The sequence below is a fragment of the Thermobia domestica genome, chromosome 7, assembly GCF_964235325.1.
Source record: "Thermobia domestica chromosome 7, izTheDome1.hap1.1, whole genome shotgun sequence".
Classification (NCBI taxonomy): Eukaryota; Metazoa; Arthropoda; class Insecta; order Zygentoma; family Lepismatidae; genus Thermobia; species Thermobia domestica.
Window position 1 is genome coordinate 199,256,809 of NC_137460.1, and position 11,433 is coordinate 199,268,241.

Below are 11,433 nucleotides of genomic sequence, written 5' to 3' on the forward strand. Positions count from 1 at the left end.
TTAACCACGGAGGAGCTCATGCTTTGTTCAGAATTTGTCTTTTAATTTAAACTTTATTATTATTATTATTATTAGTATCTACATAGATAAGCGATTAGCGTACGCGTCTTTGACGTGGGGTACCTGGGTTCGATTCCCAGTAGGAGCTCATGTGTTTCGTATTCCACGTTAATCAGTACGTCCACTTCTCATACAGCGTAGCTGCTGAAACGGACGTTAAACTCAAAATCAACTCAACTCACTAATAATGTAATAATAATAATAATAATAATAATAATAATAATAATAATAATAATAATAATAATAATAATAATAATAATAATAAACGACACAATGTAAGGAGTGAAAGGCAAGAAACCATATAAAAAACTGCATGAGATCAGATGAAGTCGGAACCTCCCTTTTCAGTGTAATTACCAGTGAGACACTAAACCATAAATAAAACAATATAACGGTCTTATTGATGGTGTTCCTGAAAATATGGGATATATTGTAGAGTGGTGTTACATTGGATTATTTAATTATCATTGAGTAACATGTATTTCTTATTCTATATACATGTATTGTAGTTATATATTATAATATTTCAAATGGTGTGTGTCTTTTAGTCTAGGGCTTCTACATATTTTCTCAGCTTTAAATATGTTTGTGTAGAGCACAGCCTATACAATTGTTATTGAAATCTGTAACCACTCTTTCTTGTTCGCTTTACTGCTTTATAACCAGCGGAAAAAAACAGCTATAAAGGAACTTCAGGTGTCAATCAACTATTCAGCTGCTGCGTGACGCACGCGGGGAGGGCTCCTCCTCTACATATTTCCCCCCTTCTCAATACTGTTTGTTATGAGCGAACGGTGATGCGACTTTCTCCGAAGCAATTGTGTATGGCGAGATGTTCCATCTGAAATGTTGGTAGACACTGTTTTTGTCAATTTTCCATCCTAATTTCTGTGAACTGTTTAAACAGAATAGTTTATGAAATGAAAACTGCTTGAGAAGAGACGTTTTAAAGAATACGCTCACAGTTGCCGACATTTTCTTACACATTCTGTTGAGAGTTGGATACCTGGAAATAACCAAAAATCGTCCCGAAAAAACCCCTTGACCATAAAAAATATCGTCATATCAATCAACGTTATTTCTATCTAATTACTGACACATCTCGGGAAAACGTTTCTTATGCTATTTAGATTGAATTATGTCAGATTCATTGCAATAAGATGTAAAATATTGTTGTTATTTTTAAAAAATCCAAATTATTGGAAACATTTCGTCCCGTTTAAACCCCTCAAAATTATAGATATGTATAAATATGTTATTTATTAAAATTAATTAACAAAACTTTCTATAACGATGTTTCTCACAGTCCTTTACCACTCTCGACAAAATTTATTGGAAAATATAAACTTTTTTGTCCTTCGACTTTTTCGCCTCACAGAAAGATGCCTTGGTGGTATGTAATGAACAAAATACATTTTGTTTCTTAAAAAACAACAAAATATTTATTTGTGAATAGATAATAGGGTCGATAAAGCTTTTTATACTTATTTCTTTGTAAAACGGTGACATCAAAAGTCATTTCTACAAAAATAGTGATATTTTAGGAAAAATATCATGACATTCCGAAAACTAAATTAGAACAAAACGTGTTGATGGCAATAGCATATTCATAGTTTTATTGCTTCACGCATTTCTTTAGATCAAGATTTAGTCAATATAATATAGAGAGGAGCAAATAAATCGAAGTTAGAAAATTTAGAATATATCTATTGTTTCGTCCTTTTTAGACCCCTAGCAGCTAAAGATAGATAGATAGATAGATAGATAGATAGATAGATAGATAGATAGATAGATAGATAGATAGATAGATAGATAGATAGATAGATAGATAGATAGATAGATAGATAGATAGATAGATAGATAGATAGATAGATAGATAGATAGATAGATAGATAGATAGATAGATAGATAGATAGATAGATAGATAGATAGATAGATAGATAGATAGATAGATAGATAGATAGATAGATAGATAGATAGATAGATAGATAGATAGATAGATAGATAGATAGATAGATAGATAGATAGATAGATAGATAGATAGATAGATAGATAGATAGATAGATAGATAGATAGATAGATAGATAGATAGATAGATAGATAGATAGATAGATAGATAGATAGATAGATAGATAGATAGATAGATATGTTGGTGCACCAGTAAGCTTCCAAGAGTACAGATTAATTCATTCTTGATTTTAATCTACAGAACAAATGCTTTTTATGAAAGCAAGGGGACTGCTACCCATAGATGGCTAAGTGAGGTAAATAAAATTTAAACTTCAAATGGAACTGGGGTGGTTCGCCGACAATGGCTGATTTAACACGTTTGATAACAGCGCGGGTAAGAGCTTATTTATAGATAGAGCCTGTGTAGGTAAGTGGATACCGCGTGAGACTGTAATTCTAAGGGTCTGGGGTTCGAGTCTCGGCCTAGACTGAGTTAAAATTTTTTTCAAGGAATTCAGCACTATAAATGATGTTCGCGTTTGATACGGAGAGAGATTTATCCTATGAAGGGAGAAAAACCAAGACGGGGGAAGGACGGACACTGTTTATCCTTAAGTGTTAATATTTAATTTATTCCCATGTCTTTTGCTCTTTCCTTTCCTTCTTTTCTCATTTTGTTTAGCTTTCCGTACTTTTTCGGTTTCTGCATGAAGCGTATTATTCTTTTCGTTTTCTTTGCATTAATTCCTATCTCTTTGAACTTAATGTGAATGGAATTTCTGCAGATTTATCTCGTGGTTGTTTCTCTAAATGATGCTCTCAGATAGTAATACTTTTTCCTCCAAATGGAGGAATATCCTGGCATGTTATGTTTTCGGGCACGTATTTGCTGTCATGTTGGTTGTTCAACTATCAGACATCGAGTGAAACTATTCTGCTACTGGAAAAAGCTATCATTTCTTATGTATCCAACCTCCATTTTCTACTGTCGCTGACTGTACATCCTCTTAATTCACTGCAGCCAGAAAAAAAAATACGGCTCAAAAGTTATTAACATTCCTTTCCAATATTATAAAAATTCGTAAATGTTGAAGATTCCTTTGTCATTATTTCATTTCTGGCACCTAATATTCGGTTTTGCATCTTTTAAATGGTCATTTATTCTGATCGCATTTTAAAAAGGCGATATACAAATTATAACTGGAAAAATTAGCCTCGTATTATTTCGTAATGAATCACTAAAACAGGTTTTATCCTCTTTAACTTCTCTCTATCCCCCCTCTCTTTTTTTTAAATTGACTATTTCCTCATCTCTAATGAAAGGTCAAACAAAGATCTGAAATGCTATAAGGAACTTATTATCTTTAATAAGAACAGCGAGTTCACTTGATTTCTCTTTTTCATTTTCTTAGCCCACTTTCATGAAATGACACAACTGTTTGACAGCCATTCTTTATGAAAAACTGAAAAATAACTATGAGTTAGCAATATTGAAAATGAGACTAATAACAGAGTATTCTTCCATGAGCAAATAGTACACAACAAATGCAATTATTATGGTATTAGTGTATTGTTAATGCGCAGTAAGAACATTTAGGTTTCGACTCAAAGTATGTATATATATGTGATCGAAATCTTGAACCAAAATCGAATTTGTAAGAGAAAACTGTTACAACAAATGACAAAACCCACGAAGTGCGCGCCACAATTTAAAGATGTCGCATAAGGAAGCCAACAGGTTATCTGCTGCTCCGAGTTATTCTGTTAAACATAAACAAGGCAAACCCGTAAGTGCAGAAGAAAAGCAAAGACTTTATCAAACAATATCAACGTTGTTCAATTCACTTGAAGAAAATGAAGACCTATAATAGCTAATTTTCATGTTCTCATAGAATATTTATTTACTTACTTTGTAGTACTGAAGTTAGTATTTGTACATTCGCATGCTATACAATGTAAGAAAACACTGAACACTGAGAATAAATTGAACTTAAGGGGGAAAAGTACCATTTGTTTTTCATGGATATGCATATAATGATTTAGGTAATAGATGAAAAAGAAATAGTCTCCCATAATGATAAATATGCTTGTTGTTACATACCAGTGCCATCTCTTTATCGTTCAGTTGATAATTTGACATAACTCATTGTAATTTCATCTACTATTACAGTTTGGAGAAAAATAATGTTCAGTTGCTCTTAAAGAAGGGGGGATTATATAGTATTGGGTATTTTGCCCTATATCACGGCAATGGTGTGAGAGTGAGACGAGTAATGCACATCGCAGTAGCAGAAATACATGCACGTGCTGCAGCAGAAATATTGCGAGAAACAGACGAAACAATTTCGTCTTCACCAATCAGCAAATAGTCGTGCGCGCAGTGATACAACATCAAGTTACGCGGTTTGTTTTTGAAAGGACTGTGAAAAACGCTTTAATTCACTTTCCTATCATTCTTATCGATATAATCAGAAATAACTTCGCACAGTTTATTTGAATTATTTTTACTTTCAGAAACTTTCTTCAGTTTTGACCCCTTACCACTTGTGTTAACTTATTTCTATAGCTTTTGTAAGTTAATATAGGCTTTCCAATGCTCCTATATTTTCTATTTTCCCTATATATTTGCGTCTCTTCCTATAAACTCCTATAGTTCCTACATTTTAACGAAACCTCCTATATTTTTGTGGCATTGCTACTTCCACTTGTGAAAATAACATAAGGAAATAAGTTGTGGGTAGTTGGAGGGACTTTTGTCTCCACAGTAGGGTAGTTGAATGGAGACTCTTGTGTGTTCCGTCCTTTCCTGCTTATTGTCTAAAAATAATTACACTAAACAATATACAGCTAGCGCAGAAAGTATTCATACACCTACAAAATGGAACAAAAAATAAACTAGTTCCGTCATATTCATCAAAAAGTTCTGTGGAGTAGTGATTTTGAAAGAGACTTATATATAATTTATTTAGATGTATCAATACTTTCTCCACTAACTGTAGGCAAATAATCGTACAATATGTTACACATAGTCAAATCTCACCATAAAAGCGCCAGCTGCAAGAAGGGTGAAACGGTATTTCTGTGTCTTCTCCGTAACGTTTTCAGTATTCCATTGTCATTTCTGCGTTTTCTACACTAAGAAACTCGTATGAAATTTTGCAACGAGATAATTACCCATTTAGTTATATTTAGAGTGGAATGTATGTTCATATCACAATTGGTGTAATTTGCATGTGCATTTTTTTTTTATTTCTACCTACTGGATAATTGAAATATTCCTTTTTCACAGCTTCACGAGACCTTCTATATTTTTTCGTCGTGATTTCCTATATATTTTTTCATTAGCACTGGAAAGACTGAAGTTATTTAATTCTATATTATTTATAACTAATTGACTAGGTCCTATCTCTTTCTCGTTTTGAAGTTATTAACCCCTTTGTTATCCACGGTTTTAGCTTACGAAATTTACTATTTGTGCCTCCTAGTCACCTTTTACACTTTTCTGTATACAAAATTTATATTATGAATAAAATTGTTAGTTGTTGTGTTTACAAAAATATACGTATTTTGAATGCATATATTTATTAAACTTTAAGACACGAATATGAAATTTTACACACATATTTACGAACCTCTCAAGTTCAAATTACAGTTCAAAGTTCAAATTACAGATGCTCAAAATGTCCTCCATCAGCGACACGAACAATATCACATCGATACTCAAATTGCTACCATACTCGGGCAAGCATGTCCTGCGTCACTGATGTTATGGCAGTACGGATCCGGTTCTTCAACTTAACGAAACCCCACAGGAAGAAGTCATAGGGTGGTAAATCCGGTGATCGTGGAGGCCAGTTGAGACATGCTAAGTCGCCAGCTCCTTGACGACCAATCCAACGGTTCGGTAGAGTTTCATTCAGATATTCACACACTTGGCGACTCCAGTGACGGGGTGCACCGTCTTGTTGAAAAGTGAAGTTGTCTTCGTGCAGCCTCAGAAACAACCAATTTTGTAACATAGCGAGATACTGCTGACTGTTAACTGTATTTCCATTAAAGAAGAATGGGTCGTAAACAGATGATCGGGCTATCGCACAAAACACACTGACTTTGGGCGAATCTCGTACACGTTCAATGACTGCATGTGAGTTCTGTAGGCCCCAAATTCGAACATTTTGTTTATTTACCTGACCACTAACACGAAAAATCACTTTATCATTGAACACGATGCGTTGTGCAAAAGTGTTATCATTGTCAATAGCATCCAGAATCTCGTTACAAAATGCCACACGTTTGGGTTTGTCAAAAGGACGCAGAGCTTGTAACAGCTGTAATTTGTACGGCTTCATAACCAAACGACGTCTCAAAACACGCCAAATTGTTGTTGTCGGCACTTGTAACTCCCGACTGGAATGACGAGTTGATTTTGAAGGACTACGTTGAAAAAAAAAACAGTTTGAATTCGTGCAACGTCTACAAACTGTCGATACCATCTGCGAATGTTCCACCTTTTCGGAGGATCCATTTGGTACCTCAACCTGAAACGTCTTTGCACTGTAATCACGGAATTGCACTTCGCAAATTCGAGAACACAAAATGATTTCTGCTGCGGAGTAGCCATTTTAAACATATGACGGTTACCAAGCCAAACAGAAGACAACTGACATCTAGCGGCTGTTAATATAAACTAGACTATGTATTTGTTTCTCCAATAGGCGAGCCGAGGCGCAGCAATCGATAGTTTGGACAAAATAATTCTTCGTAATACGTATATTCTTTTTGAAACAGGGTGTAGTTCTCCAGTGATATTCTTCTAACTCTATTGAGGGATGATCAGAAAGTAAGCCTGTAGTGAAATATGTATATATTACTTCATACAACCAATACAGTCAACAGGTAGTACATACATAAGGTTTTTCGACATAGTCTCCATATTGGTTGAGGCACTTGCCGCATCGTGGGATAAGTTTGAAGATTTCCTCCTGGTAAAAATCCTATCCTTGCGTGTTCAGCCATGTTGTCACGAAGTGTTTCACCTCCTCGTCTGAAGCGAAGCGACAGTCTCATAGGTGCTCCTTCAACTACAGGAACAGGTGAAAGTCGCTTGAAGCGAGGTCAGCTGTAGGGAGACTAGTCGATGATGCCCCATCGAAATTGCTTCAACAGCGCGGTGGCCTTTCTGGACTGTATGCGGGCGCGCGTTAGCGTGAAGAAAGATGAAGCCCTAGGCGAAACCTCTACTTATTGCCGGTAAATTTCAGATGCGCTTATAGGTTCCGCCCGCAGAAATCGAATAACTGAGCGGACTTCTTCGCGATACGTTTTAAAAACGAGTCGCCATTTATGTTTACCTAGGACTAGCGCCATAGGTGACAGATGGATGAAATTCTACACAGGTGCCAGAAACTAAAATTACTGCTGAAACATTTTTCTATCTTTTATAACAGACGAAACTCCTGAAATATCGGCCTTGTAACCTTAGTCTCTGATCCTCCCACATAGCTGGACAATATAGTATTTTATCTTGTGTTGATAGTGTTATTGAATCATTTATACTAGTAAGATAAAGGTCTGTCATTGATATCTGGAGTATAACTGATATGCATTTTTGTGGCATTTTTTGTTAAAAACGTAATCAATGCAAGTTTTAGGGTATTCTGTAACCCTAATAGGTCTGCCAATAATGAGATTTAATCGTTTGTATACAACATATGCAAAGTTCATATCTATAGTTTCACTGTATTTTTTCTTTTAGAATATCAAAATTAATATCTCCGATTAGTAAAGAAAACGTTAACAAGTTTTCTAAGCTCATTACATACAGATTTTAGAAGTGCATCTTCATCACCACTAGAAGGCCGGTAGATAGCTATTATATATATTTTTTTACAACCATTGGATATGCAAAAATGCATTCCACTTGTGGCAAGTTCTAGTTCTGTAGCTAATCTTCGTTTACATATTCATTTATAATAATCATTACATCATCTGCTCGAGTTAAAGACCTTTACGTAAAATTACAGCGATAACCAGCTAAATTAGAATTACAAATAGACTCACTTTTCCAAATCTCCGTCAAAATGATTATATCCACACATACTGTTATATTTTGCAGGAAAACCGGAAAAGGTTGGAATAATGAGTGCATGGAAAATGAATTTACCATTTTAATTCAACTGTATTTTGTGGCTGATTAACCACTATGATATTCCACTAAACAAATGAAAGCAAAAGATAATGCACATAACTACAGAATATAAGTTTGCTACACATTATTGATGGAAAACACAACTAAGTTTCCAACTTTGAAGTTGGCAATTAAAAAGCAAGTACTCAAATATATCTGAACTTAATTTGGAATTTTCATTGTAAATGTTTCTAAAATTTCATTCTTCGAAATTTCCTTTCAATTTTTTCAGGTTTGTCGACGCTCTATTTAACACGAAAGTTGAAGCCAAAATTTCCAGTGAAAAGTACTGTTTAAAAAAAAAAAAACTGATGTATTGTAAAATAAAATGCCACATTAAATAACCAGGCTCAAGTTCTTTTTAAATCCGTCTTTGATGTTGCAAAACTAAATTAAAACGTTGAAACTTATGTAAATAGTCAATCTGAATATACAAATAAGAACAGCTTTAGCTTGTTTTGCTGCTTCAGGTTCATGAGATTGATATCAAGAATTGCAAATATTAAGCCGAACCCATTAGCTGGCGTGATCCCCATTTGAGGATCACATACTTTAATCCGCTTAGTAACGCCATCCGTCTTTCTAGAAGAAAACTAAAACGCTAATTTCTTCTACAGGATATCGCCTGTGACAGGGAACCTAAAGTGATTTCGTGCGTGCTTTGTCTTGAGCTCACGTGCTCATTTTCTACTTGCACCTACCTCCTCCTGATCACAAAAGAGAAACATGAGATTTGAAGATAGATAAAACGTTGCAGTCGAGGTTAATTTTCGTGTAGGTAAGTGTTCTTGATTGTTAGTGTGTGCTGATTACCACAATAGCATTTTTTTTTTATGTCAGTGTAATTTTCGTGGGAACAGTGGACACAAGCATATAAACCCTGATTTGGGGATCATGCCTGCTACTGACTAGAATTTCAGCAAATATTTTATGATTGCGTTTTAAGGAAATGACTAGACAAAAGCTTCTTTCTTTGAGACAACTTGGAGATATTCTGAATTCTCACAACTTTTGGACTTCTGACAGTGATGATGAGGGTATTGATTCTACATTGTTGAACTTCCTCCAGAACAAGCCGACGAAGTGTCTGAGAATGAAAATACCGACGACGACATTATTGATGATGAAGAACTAGCAAATGTTCCTGAACATATAGAAATTAATCGTGCAACAGGAAGAAATGAAAAAGATGTGGTAGATGTGGCTGTACTTTCGACAAGTACAACTAAAGACGATGAAGCCCTACAATTTGCCAAAAAGAAAAGAGTGTCTGTGATTTCAAAACAGCCTAATTACTCGAAAGTGTACCCAACTTCGGAAGCTGTAGAAACAAGGAGAAACAATCTCGTGACCCCCTGTAGAATGTTTTGAGGAGATGTTTGATGACACAATTGTCTCACATATTGTCCAACAGACGATGACATATACCGCGCAGAATGTCCATAATTTTCAACTTTCAAAAGAATACATTAAGAAATTTATTGAAATTCTTCTTTTCACTGGTTATCACTCTCTTCCTCAAGAACATCTGTATTGGTGTGAAGACGATGAATGGATATCCAATGTGTGAGAAAATGCATGAGTAGCAAGATTTATCTTAAAATCAAGCGCTTTCTTCCATCTCAGCGACAACTCGGAGCTCTGACAGACTGCAGCAAAACAATGGGATAAGTTTTCCAAGATTCGCTTATTGATCAATAAACTACATAAAAAAATTTTAAAACTTGGTGTGTTCTCTGAAAATTTCAGTATTGATGAAAAAATAGTTTGATATTAAGGACATCAACACCTCAAGCAGTTTATACGTAGTAAGCCCATCAGGTTTGGTTTCAAACAATGGGCAATCTGCTGCTCAGAAACAAGTTATTGTTACCGGATGCAAGTGTATGAAGATAAGTCCGAGGATCCTGGAGATGATACACAAATAATAAACTTAATTACTGTCCTCACCTAAGAAGTTCTTGATCTTAGTTCCGCTTGAATTGATTGTTTTTAAACTACCAATAAAACGTTAAATTTCATTTATTGCGCGTAATTCATTGAGTAATATTTGGTTGACCATCAATATATTATTTTTAAACTTTTTACAATTTCGGAAACTTTAAATGAGATTGGCACACGTTATTTCTTCACTGCTGATCTCATCTTTCATCATCAGATAGATTATGTTTTCGTGTAACTCTGTTCTACTGCTGCCTCTGGATAATTGAAAACCTATTGTAACTATTTCAATTGGATTAACTTTGAAAGCACTTCAGCACTAAAAAAATCTTGTACTGTATTACCTCGAATTATCCAAACAGGAGATTCAAAAGTTCGATTTACCCACATTTATTTTTACCATTGTTCCCGATACAGCTTTCAAGGGGGATAGACTTGTGTTCCAATTATACCAAGTCCACTCTACAACGAATATTTCAAGCAAACTAACTTAGGAACCTCATCAAAATATACTGAAAGTCACGGATGAAGAGCACTTTCTCTTAAATATCTTAATTAAAAATTTGAAAGTAATCAAAAGGACTGTTTGGTACTTTTACAGTTAAAACTGTTTGGAACTAGAACTGTGCGTGTTTCTTAAAGTTTGCTGACACAATTTCTGTTATGTTTAATTAATTTAACAATTTAAATACTTTTACCCCTAATTCATTATATTAATAAGTATAGATCTGTTACTGTAATTTTTGATCTTTCGTTTTCTCTTGAATTCCACTTTGAAACAAAACAACCAAAGTTGCCTTGTTTCATCTGGACATCTTATGACAACTTCTTGTCTTAAGTTGTCTTCTCTGCAAATACCTCTTTATACTTCTTAGACCTCTAAAATAATTTCCTTCTCTGCTATAACTGCCTTTCATATTTCTATATGTAACAACACAAATACTGTCTTTTTCAACAAACAATTTCCTCACCTTCACATGCACAGAGACCTTACCATCTGTCATCAATTTCTTGTCATTGTTTGTTGATGTTTTTAACGCTTCCCTTTTCCCAACAACAATCAGATGTTATTACTTTTACTACGCTAAAATTAATTACATAACCAATGGACCAATCAATTTGAAAATTTTTCGATAATTTCACATTATGAAACTGAAACATGAATTATGAGAAAATTATCTGCCAACGAAGATTTCTCGAAGTTCACACAATTTTTGATTTTGTAAATGTAGTAGTTAGCTTTTACGTTTTGAGAATCGGTAGTCCAGGAACTGGATCATCAAACCGCTTATCAT